At 41.7% G+C, this 19,441-nt stretch overlaps 1 long non-coding RNA gene across 2 annotated transcripts in view; it reads right to left on the bottom strand.

The window, feature by feature from the left end:
* LOC306828868 overlaps nt 1-19,441 on the bottom strand; it is a 108,888-nt gene that overhangs the window by 73,304 nt on the left and 16,143 nt on the right. The window contains exon 4 of one of the 2 annotated variants that reach the window (XR_013779798.1): nt 15,752-16,142. The exons of the other annotated variant lie outside the window; for it this stretch is intronic. This is a non-coding gene — a long non-coding RNA (uncharacterized lncRNA). Of the gene's footprint in view, nt 1-15,751; nt 16,143-19,441 lie in introns of those variants that run through there. 2 annotated transcript variants of the gene reach the window in all.

The raw sequence follows: 19,441 nt of genomic DNA, 5'->3' as shown, positions 1-19,441 counted from the left end.
CCCCTTTGTGAAATTAAATCAGTGCCTTTCACTTCTTAATGATAATTCAAAGTGGTAATAATTATCAGCAGTTAATAGAGAACTGCTCTATTATAGCAGTTAAGCCTTATTCGAGCCAGGAGGTTGATGAAGTTGGCGATTCATAAATGTATGATGCGCTCTACTTCCTCGTGATTTAGGTATTGTGTGTTACAGATTCATCATTTTTGTCCTAAGTGTTTTTCTTAAAATAAGAATTTGTGTTGCCTCTGCCACTTCCACCTCCCACTGTTACGCCTCGTGGGGATTTCTGCCATCTTTCTGTTTGACGAGACAGCTCAGGGACTCATAATCTGTGTTCAGCTGTCAAAATGATTTAGCCAGCCAACCGCAAACATATGGACTTTAGTGCGCGTGTGTCGTCTGTGTATGTGTTGCGTGTATGTGCGTCTGTAAGTCTATGTCAGCGCAAAAGAGCAACAAAAAAAATAAAAATAAATAACAGGTTGAAGCTGGTAAATTTGTTCAACTAAAATATTTTCACTTCACATGGACATGATTGTAATTTCAAGCCCCTCTGGGAGTCATCATGTGGTGCATTGACTGAGAGAAGATAAGTGTCCGAGGCCAAAATACGCGTCCCTCCTCTATTCTATCTACTGCAGCCTGCTGCTCCGACACTGTTTATGTGTGTCTGTCTGTGTGCAGTGTTTAGAGAGAACAACACAGAGGCAAACGTCAAACAGGAGAGCTTATTGCCGTGAATGTTTTATGCATCACACATAATGACACGGTGTCATATCTGTCCCCTCTCGTGGATACCTGCTGTCACATCTTCAGTGAGTGTGCACACAGATATCTGCCGTCCCCACAGCAGAGCCAAGCTAAGCCAGGTGCCCTTGCTCCCTCAGATAAACCCCTAAAGCTTGAATGACAGGTTGAGCACTTTAAGAACACACACACACACACACACACACACACACACACACTTCCCTTTCTAAGTCTTTTTGCCGTTCTTTTCTAACTCTATCTATTTATCCGTCTTTCCTCTTGGGGCTCAGCTGGGTCACTTTTGGTTCTTTTCACGCAGCAGAAGCACAGATGTCATCCTGTCGCATCATTAGCTTGCAGATTTTTTGACACGGTCTTGACTAACAGCTGGTATTTTTCCACACATGTAAATGATCCGGTAAACCATCGGCGAAAAAAAAAATCACAAAAGCCAACCCCGTTAAAGTTTCTGTTGGTTTTTTTTGTTTTTGGTTTTTTTTAAACCGGAAATAGAGGCTGAGAGATTGTCCTTTGGTCTCTGAGGGATATGCAGAGAGAAAGAATGAAGCTACACTCTGAGCTAAAAGACTCACACTTGATAGTCTTCAGTGAAAGATAGCTGAGTAACAGCAGAGTGGAGATAGCTGGGACATGTGTGTGTTATCAGGGGAGAGTTTAAATTAGGTTAAAAAGACAAGAAGCTCTGGCTGAATTTTAAATCAGGCAGATGTGTGTAGTTGATGGGCAGTATTGATCATTACACAGGGTTACATAAAACGGTGCACCTTTGATATAGCGGATGCTAATGTTTTTTTAACGTATTCAATCTGAATGTTGTCGTTTGTCCTGTTGTTCATTTCAAATTAAGACTGCCGTCTGTTGTCTCATACATGGAAAAGAACAACAACACATGAAGGCTACAGACATTTTGTGGACTATAGCACACGATTCACCTCAGTCAAGTCAACAGCAAACAGTTTGTTTTAACAAATGAGTGAACTGAGAAAGAAAATAATCATTCAGCTCAGATTCAGGAAACAGCAGTAGGTTGATAAGATCAGGACGGCGCCCCCGTAGGAGTCAGATAAAACTCCAAACAAGAGCAGCCTCTGTAACATTGAGTCTCTAAAAAAAAGAGAAAGAGAGTCCCAACTTTTGTCTCTTTCATGATCGCATTACCTGCGAGGATTTTGGCATGATCATCATGCACATGGTCAAAGAGGGCTGCAATGGTTAAAACAAAGGGATTTGCTCCCCTGGAATCTTTGTACAACAATTTGCACATTGAGATATTTAAATCGGATAACTGTTACATGAGTCTGATGTGACTTCAATAAATACCATGTACTATCAAGGTGCAAATCCACCACATATACTTTGACTGCAACCCTGAGTGAAACTGACATTAGTTCCAACATCCACGCTCTAATAGGGCTGCAAGATGAATCACATAAATGATTCTACCCGACCTAAAAAGCCTCTTTTTGTGAAAGGCTCTACAGCCAGTAATATGGAAAATTCAGGATAAATATTGGAGACATCTTTTGAAAAATTGAGAGTGGTTAGAATGCGTGCAGGTTTCAAGACAGATGTGGAGCTGGCTAAACACTGAAGCTTCAGTGTTGGTCAGATGGCAACCTGCGTATCAACTCTTGGGAGGAGGGGTGAAAGGGAGACTGTTCTTTCCAGTGATTGAATTTTAACTGCAGTACCAATGTTAAATGCTAGGAATTACATATTTTAAACGCTAAGAATTACATATTGCTCCTTTAAGGCTGATGCAAGGCATTATAGCAACACTACCAGTTATGATTTTAAGAGGTTTGAAAGATGAAAATATTTAGTTTTAAGGCAGGAGCTCGTTGTGTCTTGAATTCATTAAGGCATAAATTATAGCATCTTCCTATATTAGGGTCACAACTGCAAACCTGTCATGAAAAACCCAGCCTGCTGTGAGTGTATAATAAGCATGACATTTTACGAGGACATTGACAACACTCGTGTCCCATTATGGCTGATTCTTCGAAATATGCACCCCCAAACATCCAAATGTATTAGTCACATGGAAACGTTTAACTTGGATGAAATATAGTGATTCTGGGGGATCTGAGGGGAAGAACATGTTAGCCATGTACGGGGTCAAACATGGACTCACACCCCGTTGCATTGGATGAAAAATAAAAGCTATCTGATTGGAGTATAGGTCGGGTCAAATATATGCAAACACTTTCAGGGACACTCACAGGAAAGTTCACTCCAACAGGCACATGCACAAGCCCACACAGGGCTTACTCATAGCTTTGGCAAAACAACATATTTCAAGGCGTTAAACGGAGGAAGAGCTGGGGGGGTAAAGGGAGGGGGTTGTCAACAGATCATTTGGAAACATCTGGGTCCACAATCAGCTTCTCCCTCCCTCTAATTAACTCCCCCCTGCATCCTCATATTTCCTCTCCATCCTGCCCTTTCCAAGATGCATCTTTTTTCGCCAACAAATTTCTCCTCTGTGCTTCACCACTCCCCCCCCTTACCCATGTTTTTTTTTCTTCCTTCTTGTTTTTCTGTGCAAAAAGAGGCCTACATTCCTCCAGTTTGACTCTCAAAAGCAGACACACTCACTCACTCAAAAAACAAGAAAAAAAAGAAATCAACCAAAAAAAAATACCAGAGGAAGGCACAAATATACACATGGTTTGATGTAAGGTTGGTTTCTAATGCCATCGCCATGGTAACGCTCCCTCGCTCCTTTGCTAACACAAACGAACAGATCTCAGGAATCTGTGTGGATTCTTATGTAACCGCAAAACCCCACGCACAGATAAAGAGACAGACTGAAAGGCACACAGACAGACAGACAGATGAGTGAGTCAGTGGTAGACCACATAGTGGGAGCATCTGTCATCAGCGTTATACCTTTCAATGTGACAAGAACAGAATGTACCGCTGTGGTACTTCAGCCTCATTAGGAGACACACTGCAGCACACGCACACAAACACCCCCACACACGCGCGCACATCAGAGGTTTCTTTGGAGCTAGGCTAACCTATTAAGAGGTGGAAGTAGATGTTTAACAAATTATGGCAACACCACTGGCTCATGTAGCAGCATACTAATTACTCGCTTTCTTCCCTGAGGGCGCTGTACGTTGAAACGGTGGCGGAGATGTGGGTGTGGGGGCGAGGGGCGGGGAGCAAGAACGGGGTCAGTAAAGGCATCACCATAGAAATAATGAAGCGACGGCATATTTTTTTTTATGGCAGAGCAACATGAGAGAGAAACATCAGGGGGACTACAGGGAGATCGCCACTTTTGCCGGCCTATTTACGTGTGGGTTCAGAGTGAAGGAATGAGCAAAGTGTGTGTGTGTGTGTGTGTGTGTGTGTGCGTGTAAGCACATGAGTACTTGACATCCTGTGTTAGACGGTTTGGGAAAGGAAAGGCATTAGAGTGTGTCAGAACGCTCCTCCAGCTCCTCAGCGGCTTGTTTACTTTCATCTGTTGTTTTTCATCAGCCTCGGAGCAGTGATGATACATTAGTGTGTCACTGGTGTTTTATATCCCAGACGTCTGGTGTTTGACTTATTACAGGTGAGCCTGTTTAAGAGCTCTGATTAAAGGGATTTCGAGCAAACCTGCAGCCTCTTTTCAGACCAGTAGAACGAGGCTGGAACTTGTGCACGCGTGCATGAGGTGACAGTATGAGCAGAAGCAGCTAAGAGGCTGATTGATAGATATGCAACAACAGTTTAAAGGATAAAGGGAATGATACTATTCCCACCTTATCCCGTCTCGCAAAATAAATCTGTTAGGCATTGCAGTGGCGAGATCAACATGAGACATCCAAAGCTAAGTCATTATTTAAATCTATGCAAACCTGCAGACATACAAAACAAAGCTGATTAGAAATAAACAAAAAACTACCGCAACATTTTGCCATAATTACCTTCATGAAGACTTGTTATTATAAAGTGGCGAGCAGCTGACAGTTCTTGAGTACAAATAAAATGAATGGATGGATGTCAGCAATCTTTTTCATCTTTTTGTCTGCTAACTTATCCGCTTTGATTTCAGCAGTTACTCCTAAAGAGGCGCATGGCTGATCTGACTGACGGACGGATGCGTGACAAGTGTTTGTCAGGAAGCTTACGGCCCGCTTCGGACTCCAGCTCTTTTCCGAAAGAGCTCAAATATGTGGTTCTGGAAGTATACAATCCTATTCATTTTCACCAGAGTGCATTTAAATGATGAGCCATTATGTCCTAACAATCAAAGGTCGACATACCACGAGCGACCTGAGTGTGAAACGATGTGTATACACACGTTTGTGTGGCTTTTTTAATTCCTATAAAACAGGGAAACATGCAATGATTGCTTCATATGTAAAATATTAAGTACATGCCACACACACACAGGTTTCTATCTGTGGCTCGTTTGCAACCCCTGTCGTTGTCAGGTGTTTGATACTAAAACTGAACAAACTATGATATATTACATTATTACACCCAGTCTTGTACCTTTGCCTTTTTCTTCATTTTCCAATCTTTGTTTTTGTGCTCAAATGTTTTACAGTCCCAAGAATACAAGGAGCTGGTTGGTTTGGTTCCAGGATTAAACGTGTAAATATAAAGATATTATGAAATGTCACAGGAGGATTCGATGAAGGAAATGTACTTTCACCACTGAAAAGGTGGAGGGTTGCTGTTGAGCTCTTGCGCGAGGTTGACCAAAAGTTAGTTAGAGACAGCATTCGGGGTAGCAGCCGGTCTGTCTGACCTATACTGCGTTGGGTTGGGAACCCAAGGGTCGCCGGTTCAAGTCCCAGTTTAGAGCAAGTCTGGAAATAGATCTGGTATAGCTGGAGAAGTGTCAGATCACTCTGCCAAGGTTCCCTTTAGCACGGTATGGAACCCTCATCAGCTTAGAGCCGCTCGTCACTGAGAGTAAGCATTAATGCAATTTTACATCATACGGTCAACACTGGTGCAGCTAGAAGTTCTTTTGCAGCTGTGTGATGAAAAACATCATGCCATAAAAAGTAAACTGCACTATTATTGTATTTAGTCTTGTACACATTCTTTCATTACTTGTTTATATTTTTAGTTGATTGTACATATTTCACGTTTACAGAGAGAGCACAGTACTGAAGTTAAATTCCTCGTGTGGCCAATAAAGCTGATTTGGATTCTTAAACAATCTCCCTTTTTCCTGCTCACTCTCCTTGTGTGTGTGGAAGCCAGCTTCTATGTGAAGGTCAATAGGAAGAGCCGCATGCATTTGACCTTACAACACATCCACTCAAAAGCACGCACTAACCCACACCCTTTTTGTAGACGAGGGTTCAAATATATATTTTTACCACATTGTTTAATGTCGTAAGGGAATAAGGCACGTATTCTATGTCACTGTTATTGAGTTCTCCAAACAGTAATGTGAGCAGTTGCTCCATGAATGGTACCTAGTGAGGCTGTTTCTGTGTCACACCATGCTAACAGGATCTTAGCTGACAGGTAGCACAATCCCTGTAGCAGTGTTCCATGATGCTTTAGGGAGGTGAGGAGGCATGCTAATCTTTGGAAAGAGGTTTGCTTACAATTGGCTCCTCGAAATCGTCAGTGTTTGTGAAAGCTTTCTGGAGGAGCCAATCATCTCCCCTACTCTAAGACTGAGTATGTGTCCTTTTACGGCACAGTCCGTGGTGCATGAAATCTGACTGTCAGGGTCCGCTGACACTCTTGCCTACAGACACACACTGACAGATTTACACACACACACACACACACACACACACACACAGACAGACAAACACACACTAAAGCTGATAATTGGTCTCATGAAGCTGAAGGACAAGAACAGCAAAGATTTCACCGCCTGCCTTTGTGCGGAGTCTAAGTGTGCGACTGGTTTTCCGCGTTGCAGTTCAAACGCCCTGGCGTACTCTCGCCCTCGTGAAACCAGGCAATTTCCCTGCGAGGGCATCCGAGTGTGACAGCAGCAGGTGCCTAATGGGCAAAGCTTAGGAAACAGGGCATTACCAAAATCCAGCAAACTCAATTGTATTAATCCCCAGGATTAGCAGCTTTAATTCTGAACAGTTTAAAAAGTCTTATTTCTTACAGAAAACGGGAGAAGCACGTGAGGCGAATGTTCAACTATTTGGAGTGCAGCAGAAGAGATTTACTTCCTGTTTGAGCTAAAAAAAAAAAGGGTTGTTTGAACTTCAGTGTGCATCTGGAATGACGTATTTTAATTCAAGTGGGAAAAAAAAAAAAAAAAGGAGGAGCTGTGTTGGAAAAAAAAAACACAACCACAAGTCCAGGACTGGAATCAAAGTATCCTGTCAGTACGTCAGTACGTTTTCGACACATATACCCTCAAATCTCTGCTCTACCTGTCAGTTTCTTGATGAGAGCAGTTCTTGCTAATTAACCCTGAAATCAATCCCTTGTTGACCCATTATCTTAACCCCTGTCTGCACATTAACCTTAAAACCACTGAAACTTGTCAGTTTTAATCTCCTTCCTTGCCCTGTCCTCCCGTCTCTCTTCCACACACATGCACCATGTGCTACTTTCAAATACGGGATTTAGATTTCAGTGAACAGTCACGAGCATCATGATGATGAAGTGTGTGTACTTTGAGGGTGAGCCTTATTGGAATTCACGAGACGTTTGTTGACTCCCTTCATATAAACAGGTGGCTGTGTGCAGATAACGTACAGCATATTGTGCAGAAGATGATGCACACGCACACACAATCATTGGGTGTCCCTCCCCCAAACCAGTCAGAGGGACATTTAATAATCTCTCTATTTCAGAAGGAGAGAGCCAAAGCCTTTCAGGTGTATGAGCAGGGATTCCAGAGCAGATGTCACCTGGTTTCTACACAGTGTGGAACTGCAACAACAAAACCAAACAACATTTGCTTTTGTTGCTATTGCCGCTGAATTTGTGGAAACAAAAGCTGCGTCTTTCTGTTCCCGACCCATTGCTCCTGGTCTCACAGATACACTTCCTGTGAATGTTATCAAGGCTTTATTCTACCAGATGATCTTTAGATGACTGCGAGGTCACGTGAGTCGAGTGGATGTGAGAGTTGAACACTTCTCGAATGAGGATTGTGAATGGATACGCGTTGTATGTTTGTGGTCATTGGTTTTGGAGTGGTATAATGATAAGCTGGAGCACATGTGCAAATGCCTTTATTTACTTCCTGATTGTTGACTTAACAAGAACCGAATCCACCGAACGCCAGTGGAATCCGTAATCCACCGAACCCAGTCATCCACCGAACCCCAGCCGAACCTGACATCTACCGAACCCTGTCATCCATTAAAAACTGTCATCCACTAAACACTGTCATCCACCGAACAATCTCATCCACCGAGCGCTGTCATCCAACGAACCCCAGCCGAACCTGACATCTACCGAACCCTAGCCGAGCCCGTCATCCTCCAAACAATCTCATCCACTGAACGCCAGAGGAACCTGTCATCCACCGAACCCCAGCCAAACTAGCCAGAAAGATTTGAGGCACCTGCTAAAGGTGTTTGAAAAAAAAGAAAGCTAGAAGACAGTGCTAAAAGTGATGTATGTCAGGAACCTTACTCCATTTGCATCCATTAAAAGGTGCACCAGAGACGGTTACCGTCTCTTGGTCCCCAATAGACAATTGGACAGTAAGTTATAAATAACTCAGTGCTCCTTTGACAAATAATGCTCGCTTTGAAAGGCGCTATGACTCACTCAGCCCACACAGCTTTTATTTCAATGTTACAGTTAATCACTAATAGCCCTCTTACTGTATAAGGTCAGCATGGGTATTGATAGAGGGAAATCCAAAGTTGAGGCCGAGAACAAAATGCATTTTCTGATTGATTTAGTGGAAAGCGAGAATAACGTGCTTTTAGCAGGATTATAATAAAGAGAGAAATGTGCCATATAACTGGATATTGAAAGGACTCTCTCTAGAAATAGATGTATCCATGTCGACGGTTGCAGTGCAGTTTGTACTGTGATGCTTTTGTTTGTGTCGGTATACTTTTTGCTAAATTTCTATCACGTTTTCCCATATATTTCAGCTCCCTGTAACTTTTTTAAATCCCAAACTTTTAGCTCACTCCAAAGCACACACTGAGCTGCTGTCTGCATAACGAGAGCAGCCACTCTCAAATATAACAAGGATTCTGATTGAGTTTAAAAAGCAGACAATACTGCGTGCTGTGCTCTGGGCTTCTTTTCGGAAAGGATTGTGAGAATGGAGAAGTGTTGGCTTTGTTATGATGAATGAGTGTGTGTGCAGAGCTGCTGAGCCGAGATGATCATCATTCCCTTAAAACACCAGAAGAGTTCCAGTTGTTTTGTTCGTCCGACAAAATGAGATTATGGCAACAAGGCTGGTGGAAACATTATTAAAGTACAACGAATGCACTCCCATTCACATCAGGACTTTATCTACTTCCTTAATAGAAATAAAGACGTTTGTGCAGAATCTTTCAAAAATGAGAAACTTATATTTTGAAGTTGCTATTAGCCAAATACTGCAAAAATAAATCATATAGACAACATTAAACATTAACACAATAAAGAGTTTCTGAGTTAAATTTAAGATGAGTTTTCAGTTGATGAATTCAGCAGAAACTGCAAAACTTAACTGTATTTGAAAGATGAGTGACTTGGATGGTTTTTGACAGTTTTTGCTCGCGGCTAGTTTAGCCTGCAATGCTGCTAAAGTCACATTTCCCTTTATGAATTTTACACTGCATGTTTCGAGCTATATGAACTCTTCGCAAAGAAAGGAGTGGACTCTCACTCAATTTCAAAGGCTGTTCAACTGCTGGCTAATGCACTTCTTTACCTTTTGCGTCTCCCAAAGAGGTGGAATAGGGAGACGAATGAAAGTGGGGTTCATGAGGGAACTAGTTGGTTGTCAGATTGAGGCTGGCAGTCAATCCCTCAGGACTATTTTTCTTTTTCCCTTTTCCATTAAAACGTTTTTAACGATTCAATGCAGCAGTCCTTAGCTCATATGGCTGTGTCATTCACAGATCTCTCTCTGTTCTGTTCATTGACATTTCCTTGAAGTCTTAGAGTTATTAACTTACTAAGATGTGGTATGTATGTGTCAGGCCTTGTGGTGCAAAAGGACTGGGTATAATACACGACACAGATCATGACAGAATGAATGAATGAATTGACTTTATTATCTCCTAGGGGAAATTTTTCTCCACAACACTGCTTACTGTCCAAACAAACAAAGTCCCGCCTAAAAAACATACATGCACAAAACACAGGTAACAACACAGAGTAAGATGAGATAAGAGTCAAGAGATGGTTCTGTAGGAAAACGTTTGACCGTGAAAGGAAATTAAGCAAAAATATTCATAAAAAAGAATACCAAGGAAGAATTCTGCTAATCTGGATACATTTCAGACTACAAACTCAAGACTCAGGGTAAACTAGATCGGTTAACAAACATTATATAAAACAAGTTCAATCGATAAATCAAAGTCAGAGTTAATAAAAAGAGAAATGCCACCCTAAAATTGGAAGAATGTGTTTTTACTGTACTGGATTCAAAGCAGAGATAACACATTAACAAATGAATTCTCATATACTAACAAGAACATCTAAGGGGCCTCAAGAAGAAAGAACTCCCAGTGCCACAGAGATTAGAACTACAACACAAACCGTGTGAGCTAAAGATTCATGTGATTAAAAGAAAATCAATCAACTTCTTCTGCAGTCTTTTTTATCTGTTTAGTTGTCCTAAGCCTTTGTTTTTTCCAGAGATAGATAGATAGATAGATAGATAGATAGATAGATAGATAGATAGATAGATAGATAGATAGATAGATAGATAGATAGATAGATAGATAGATAGATAGATAGATAGATAGATAGATAGATAGATAGATAGATAGATAGATAGATAGATAGATAGATAGATAGATAGATAGATAGATAGATAGATAGAATGTAGTCTTTTCACACATTAATACAACAGAATTCAAGTATATCCTCTTGAAAGACATCAATACATGTACAAATCATGATTCTTCTCTTGTGAGATTTTAAATATCATCAATATCATGGCTAATCAGTCACTCCCTGTTAAGTGCTAATACTAGCTCGTTTGCTGAGTAAAATGGAGTGGCAAGAAATTCAGCAGGCTCCTCCCCTTGTATATAAAAGCTGTTTCAGTCGAGGACTAGAGTCATCCTCAATGTCAAGTACGTGTTTTAGTTCACAATCATTCAGTCATGTCAATGCAATTGACATGATTGAGTTACATGCAATGAAGCGCTACAAGCTAACTTATGCAAACACCAGAATGCTGACAAAACAGTGCAGACGATTTTATCTGCAGCTTGCACTTTATTGTGCTCAGTAATTCCATACAATCGCTACTTGGTGTGGCTGCGAGGGGATGGGGGTTGGATGTGTGTCGCTGGAGGAGAGCGGAGGTGTCACCAAACAGCTGTTTTGGTTTTATGCTGGGGCTCAAGGAGCGACACCTGGATCAAAACAATGCACATTCTTCCTTCCTTTCCTTATATATATATACATACATATATACACACCCATATATATGTGTGTGTATATACATAATTCCCTGAGATACAGGACTAAAAAGCGGCCTTACTGTAGAAACGTGTTATTTTAATTGCTGTAATAAAAAAATACTGCGACTCACTTAATGCTCTATTCCTCAAGGCGACATTTCATTCATTCTCTTCCTGCCTTTAGTTTTTAAAACGTTTGTGTTGCCACTCATTTGTTCATGAAATTCACTGATGTAAAGATTTAAAGGACTCATGATTTGCTTTATCTACTCGAGCCACTGTTTGTGTGTGTGTGTGTGTGTGTGTGTGTGTGTGTGTTAAATGTTTTTCATTTATCCCTGAGAGAAAGTTAAGGAACACAAGAGGAGGAGACGAGGGAGTAAAGTTGAAAGAGAGAAAAAGATGCGTGGAGGATATTTACTTTGATGTGCTAAGCTTTGTAAATAATGCTTAAGCTCACCCTAAAAGGAAAGATATTTTTCAAAAAGAGCGATGTCACTCTCACACACACACACACACAATCGAAACAACACACACTATATCTAAGGTCGGCTTCAGACCGCCATTTCTCCCCGCTCCCTGAAAAGGTGTATTACTAACGTGTTTTGCTTTTTTATAGCTGTGCTCTTATCTTCCGTCCATCTCTTCCTCTCTTGGTTCCTCATCCCTCATCTCTACCTCCACCTCTTCTGCTCCCTCAGCGCTCTTTCCCTTCTTCTCTTTTCATCTCTGTCACTGTCCCCCCAGCTGGCTAGGTGAGATAACTCCTCCACACCGAGCCACTCGCAGCTCATTGGCCAGATGATGGAACACAGGGCACCAATCAAAAGCAGAATCATCACTTGTGGAGACCATAAGCTGAGGAAGAGCCTTTATCTGGTCTAGCTGATTCTTAACTGTCCCAAACAATCTTAAACAACTCTCCTGAAACACACTCAAGAGCTCTGCTTTGTCTCACATGTAACTCCTGTTTGAACACAGAGCAATCAGATATGTCTGAGAGATCGATCAGGACTCACAGTGAGGCTTCTGTATATCCCAGTTCTTTCCTTCTGTGGGTTTAAGGCTGATCAAAGTCCCTGGCTGTGTTTCATTGGGGTGAATGTGATTGGATATTACACTTTCCTCACTGCCAACACTTGCTCTCATCTTTTATCAACTTCGATAATCAAAAATAACGTGACTTGTTTGCAGGTGTGAATATATCGGCTTGCTTTCCTGTTAACATAGAACGAGTCCAAGAGCACAGAAATGTTTTCACCCAAGCATAAAAGAAAAACATGAACCAGGTCATAAATAACAATTATTTTAATCATTAAGGAGACATATTATGAAAATCCACTTTTACAGTGATTGTAAACATTTATTTGGGTAACCTGAAAGTCTATCAAGCCACAGAATTAGTCCTTTGTTTGTGGTCTGCATAAGTCTTACCACACAGAGAAATGCTCCGTTTCAACTTGTGACATCACAAGTTGGATTCTGGTAAGAAAATCGCCTCCCCTGGTATCTCCACTCATGGACTCCACCTCCAGCCTTGAGCAAAACTTTTGCACAGATCTTCCACTTTTATTGTCTCTACAGAGGAGTGATGTCTACTGGCAGGGGGGCTCTTTGGATTTAAAGAAACACACACCAAAACGGAGCGTTCTGAGAGTGAACATATGTTTCATTTAGAGCACAGGAGGACTGATTGAAAATATATATATAATCTTTATGTTGGAAAACTAAGTTAATTGTCAACAATAACAAAACAAGACAGTAGGAGGCTACAGTAATGCTAGTGACTGTTAGCTATTTGTATACACTAAAGAACATGCTAATATCAGCATGTATCATAAATAGATTTGTTCTTTGCATAGTTAAGCCTGTTAGCATGCTAACAGTTACTGTTAAAAGCAGAGTGAAGCTGAGGTGGATGGGAATGTCATGAGCTGAGCAACAAGTTTCATATCATAAACAGAAAAGTGCCACTTGATCAGAGGTTAAAGAACCACCAAAATGTCAGAAATCCTCTTGGGGCGAAAAAATAATTTCTGATCCAATAACTGTGAACAAGTGGACGTTAGAATCCACACAGCCATGCTGCTCATGTGGCTGAAACAGACCAGAGAAAGTGTGAAGGGTGTAAGAGTGCAAAAAAAGAGGAGGGGGGAAATGGACCAATAGCTGAATGGTTTGCATGGTACACTGCCTCTGTAGAGTCAATACAGATGAAATAGACGGCTGCTGTTATTTACTCCCTTCATAACATTTAGAAATACGCTCTATCTTCATAAACCTGTTTCCTAAAATGAACATAAACCAGCACTACAAATCAACACAAATCGAAGGGGCCTTATAATGCATGCTGCATGCTTATCTGCCATGTTCAGGACTGTCAGTTCTGCTTTACTTGAAGCTTTACTGCTCAACTGAATCATTTATTTTTGCACTATCTGAATCTCGTGCTGCCTCTTAGCTTCATGCTAAACCACTCGTCACCGCTAACTGGCGTGAAACTCTACTCCCCATTAACACGAGTATGAAAGAAACTGTGTTGGGAAATGTGTGAAGAGCGTCGTTTTAATCACATTAGTAACATTAGGGCTCAAGCTGTTACGAGGTGCCGTGATGGGAGGGCTGAGGGTTTAGTGCACCCTGGTGGTACCTCGCTGACTGTTCGTCTCAGTGCAACTCAAGAGTAGAGAAATGTCAAACTGTCCTGTGCTGCCATCAAGTGTTCAGACTGCACATGACCATGTTTTTTTTTTCTTCTTTCTACTGTGCACACACTCATTCTTCTCTATATCTTCTACATGATTCATTTTTTATGGCTTGAACATTATCTACTTTATAACATCTTAAACGGCCCTATGCTGCCGTCTCACCCATCCAGAGACGAACACCTCAGAACTAAAGCTGGAAAAGGTTTACTGGTCTATAACCATCCACCAACGAGCGCCGTCTGACAGTTCATTTGGCTGTTTAGTCTGACCTTTGTCAGTGAGCATCCCTTCTCCAAGCTTCAAATATGACAACATTTCAAACAGAAAGGTTAATAGGAAGGCTGGGGAGAATTCAGAGAAGGTCAAAGATATTTCCCTCAACATCCGTCTGAAAAGCTGATTCAGTGAATGATTGGAAGAGCATTGGTACATAATTAGCTCCATAGGGCCACAGGACTATGTTGTTTGTACTAATCAGCAATCTCCATGTCGAGTGAAAGCAACACAGGAAAGCATGTCGAATGCATTAGTTTGCAATAAGAAGGAATTCTTTTTAATAAGCAGTTCCATACATTGGCCAGCAGGTGGTGCCGCAGCCTCTGGTTAGAGCGTTGGGGGTGTTCATGACCACATTGTAATGCAGAAAAGCCCAAAGTCATCCAGTAATGTGATGTCACACATAAACACAGAGCTTACAGGAACATTGCTGGGCTCCCTGTGTCATTTCAAAGGTTGAGCTCATGTTGACTCATCATCATGTCTTGGCTATTCTGAGACGAGCGGTGATACAAATGCCCTCCCCGGCTGTAACTGAAGCACAGTGAAGATAAAACAGTTAAGACCAGCAGGTCTAATGATGTCAGCAGAGGGGCACGAGCTCTGCACGTCATCATGGCTCTATTAAAGCCTGATGTAATCAAGGGGCAGCTTGATCACAGGTAAAATAAAGGATGTGACTAATAGTGTTTAACACCTGCACACAGAGACGGGAATAAAGGCTCTAATGCAGACGATATTTGACTGAAATAAGCTTTAAAATACTAGTTATATTTAAATATGGCATATATTTAATACTATACATGAATACCTCATGTTTCATGAATGGCATGTTCTGACTGAAAAAAAGAAAATCATTTAATGAAATTTAGTGGCATGGTGATATTTCTCAACTCTTTGTTTTATCTGATTCAAATGAAAAAGACGTACCTGAATGATCACAGGGAGTTAGGACAAAGCAGGGAGTTTCTTTTCAGATGCTTGCAGAGTTTTAGTCATTTATAATGAAATAATCGATTATTTTTCGCTTGTTCTCGTGCAAGCTCATGTAGTCCTGAACGATCTGATGTGTGTTGGTCATTTAATCATGACAAACTAGTTTAGTGGGCCTTAGTAAATGATTGGCTAAATGACCATGAATAGTTTGGCTCTGCTCAGTTCTCTGTAAAAATAAATGTATTAATAGACTTCTCTACGGAGCTTTGCTTTAAAGAGGCGTTCTGTTTTTTTTCTTGGGTCATTTTATTTGTGTGAACATATTTGTGCAAAGAGGCAGCAACCAGAAGAGGTTACATTTTGGTTTTTGTAAATGGGGGTTTAGTGGCTTTAAAGAGAGAGAGAGAGAGAGAGAGAGAGAGAGAGGCTGTCTTCTTCAGTGGCAACACACAGTGTATAAAGGATTAGAACACACAGATACTGCTGCTCACATATTGGCTGATAACTGAAACAAACAGCTGCAGGATTTCCAAATGTTTATTACCATGGAGTTCATTTAGACCCCAAAATATATGAGAATAAGATCCAGGTTTCAAAATGACAAAAATGTCCCTTTAAGTAAGAACTGGTGTTAAACTATGAGTCGGGCTTTAACTGTGAATGCTGAAAATGATGATATGAAAACGTGTGATATCTCAGGTCATTTTGATAAGGCGCGTTGAATATGATGCTCATTTGATGGAATCGTTGATCGCCCTTGTGTGTGTGTGTGTGTGTGTGTGTGTGTGTGTGTGTGTGTTTTCCTGCGCAGCTCGTGTGTGTATAAATGTCCTTCTAGGGATGGGCACTGCAGACCGTCTTCGGCTATAAGTGTGCTGGTATGCAGCACTGGTCCATGCCTTACTGGTCCCTGTAAAAATAAACATGACACAAAAAAAATACTGAAATAAAAAACATGTCCCTATAAAAAGAAGTAAGTCATGAGATGATTCATACTGACATGTTGGTAGCTCAGCATGTAACGGATATTAGAGAGGCTCAGGACTTAGAAATCATTTACAGAGAATGATTATCTATAAGAGACGACTCAGCTCCATGTCATGCAGAGTCACTCCGACATGCTCAGTACAAACAGGTTGTTACAATATTACACAGCTTAACAGTGGTTGGTTTCCCTCTGGTCTGTCCCTCGAGAGCATTAATATTGATGCCGAGAAGGGAGGCTGACCAAGCTCTCTCTCTCCCCCTCTCTCTCCCCCCCTCTCTCTCTCTCCCCCTCTCTCTCTCTCTCTCTCTCTCTCTCTCCCTCCCTCCCTCTTAAGCCCACACCCTGGATGCAGGCAGGCGTGCACACACCGGCAGATTGACTCAGCTTCCGTATCGCTCTCCCTTCTCCATCTCTGTGTCTCTATCCCTCCCTGCTCTCTCCGCTGGTGGATTTTAGCCCCCTGCTAACACACCGGTAAGAATGAATCATTTCTCCTTCCAGCTTTTTTTTTTGATTTCTCTTCATCCTCGTGCGTCTTTCTGGTTTTATTTTAAGGATGTCTAACAAAGGATCAGGGTGTGGCTGGGTGAAAAGAAGCTAGCTGCTGATGGCAGCTATGAAACTATGTGGAGGGTAGTGGTGATGATGAAGGAACAACTGAGCACATGTTTTGAAGAATTAAGCTGACATTTTAGCTGCTAACGTTATTGTCAAGACCTGGCAGAGCCGCATGTACACACCTTTGTAGCTAATGAGAAATGATCCATTGTAACTCGTTTCAGGAAACCGCATTGAAATTCTGGCCACGCGCTCTGCATATCTATGTCGCACTGATTCCATTAGGCCCCATTCACATTTAAACGAGTATTATTATTGAGTTTTACAGTAGCTTGGGGTGCAGATGACTGGCTGCGAGCTGGTGGGCTTGTCACATTTCCACAGCAGTCTCTGACAGAGCGATGGGTCAAAGAGGCGTGACTGGGCCCGACTGTGCGAGGCAGATTAGTCAGACCTGAGGCTAGCTCAGGAATATGACTGCAGTGGAGAAGTGGCTGCGATCTAGCAAGCTGCAGGGGTGGATGCAGAGAGAGAGGAAAAGGGGAGAGAGAGAGAGAGAGAGGACGCAGAGGGAGAGAACAAAGACCTCAGCCTGGGAGAGAGGCGAGAAGGAAGAGACAAAGAAGATCAGACAGATGGGTAAAAATAGGCACATGTTAGCTGCATGGGCATTTTGGGGAGAAGAATATGAAGGCAGAGCATGTGTGGGAGGCAACCACCACTCACAGGCGTGCATGACATCGTGTCTGCACAGAAAGGGAGTGGCTACGACATGTGCTGCTCAGTCGGATACAAAGACAGAAGAATCGGATTAAGTGACAGATAAAAAGATGACGATAGTCAACCGTTGCTGTTGTCCTGTAGAATATGTAAAATATGTGTGTAATATCGATGATGTCAGTGTGTTATCCTGATAATCGCTGACAGGAGATGTCAAACATGTATGCTCAGGTTTTTTTTTCTCTTATCTTTCCCAGCTAAGATGTCTGACAAGCCTGACATGACTGAGATCGCCCGCTTCGACAAGACAAGGCTGAAGAAGACGGAGACAAAAGAAAAAAACCCTCTGCCCACCAAAGAGAGTGAGTGACCCTCGTGTCTACAGTGTGTGCTGTGTCTGCGTCTCTGGGCGGAATGAGGAGAAAAAAAAAAAAGAAAAAAAAAGCCTCAGTTCCCCGCAACCATTTTCCTGTCAGTAGCTCCTCATCGCCTTCAAGTGCCGTCAGCAGAATGCACCCTCAACAGGCAGAGCAGCAAACAGCTAATTGTTGCAACATCAGCACATAATCGAGGCAACAGAGAGTCCAAAAAGCAGCATTCAGCTCATGTATTCACTGAGACCGACTCAAGTGTGCCGGCCTAACCCATCTGCTTCTGTTTCTTTTTCCAGCCATCGAGCAAGAGAGGAAAGGCGATGCCACACCTTGACTTCTGAGCACAAGAACAAAAAGAAGCTGAGATGCCACAGCAAAAAAAAAAAAGCACTTTCTTTTCATCATCACAGTATTTCAATCTCTTGCTTTGTCTTCAGAAAAAAGGGTGCTCTTGAGCTCCCTGGGGTGCTGTAAGGGGTATATGGCATCCACACATGGGGGGCTCTCTTACCACTTGGGAGGAAAAACTTTAGCCTGGGTGCCTGCCTTGCACTGTTAGCATGTAGCTAGCATGTCCCGATGGTTGAGGGGTGGAGTTGTGTGGTGGAGTAGCACAGATAGAAAGGCAGACTTCCAGGCTGGGGGGGATAAAGGATTTGGGAATGGAGTCTAATCATGTGGGCTGTTTTCTAAAAAAAAAAAAAAAAAACCTTTTTACTTTTCTTTTTGAAATAAATATGAAGACATTCAACCAGACTCTCCTGAGTATTTCTCTCTCTGTTACGTCTGTGTTTTCATTTCAAGTTGACGCACATTCTCAGCGGGAGGGGCTTGGACATGCAGAAATAAAACAGATATACCTATAATTAAAAAGTAGTGCATTATATTATTATGTATTGGGCAGTTATCTTAAGCCATAATATAAATGATTTGTTTTCAAGACAATCTGAACACGACATTCGTCTGGTGTCCAAGACATTGTCTTTAAGTTTTAAAAAGTGAATCCATTAAAGAGGGCCGTATTTCAGAGCCCTGCTGCTCATGTTCCTCTCGAGGATTCCTTGAAGCTTAAGTGTTTGCAGCAAACATTTGATGATTAAGAATAAACATGATTATCTTACACAAAGGTTAATAGGCTACTCATCATAAAATCATAAGCATTGTAGCGCCCACAAAAGTCAGAATCATTACTACAGAAATCAGAAAGTACCGATAAACAAGTCAGCAAAAGAGTAAGCCAAGATGTCAATCACTCAACTGGGGAGAAAATATTCATCAGTCTTTTTGATTTTGAAGTTAGCTAGCCTGCTAACATTTCATGCTAACATGTTTATTGTTTACATGGTTTCCAGTTATCCCTGGAGCCTCAGTGGGTTCATTATTGGATAGAAAAGGGGATAAAACTTTACGGGGAAAATCCCTCAGAAACACAAAAGAGAAACAAATGATAAATGTTTAACAGATGTATTTTACTTTTGGTTAGCATTCTCTGATTGTATATGAGACGTTTCACAGCCCATAAAATTCATTGATAAAATCATGACATAATAAAGGTTAGGTATATATTTG

The sequence above is a fragment of the Symphodus melops genome (genome assembly GCF_947650265.1).
Source record: "Symphodus melops genome assembly, chromosome: 9".
NCBI lineage: Eukaryota > Metazoa > Chordata > Actinopteri > Labriformes > Labridae > Symphodus > Symphodus melops.
The sequence above is the reverse complement of the archived record's forward strand: the minus strand, read 5'-3'. Positions and strand labels throughout refer to the sequence as shown.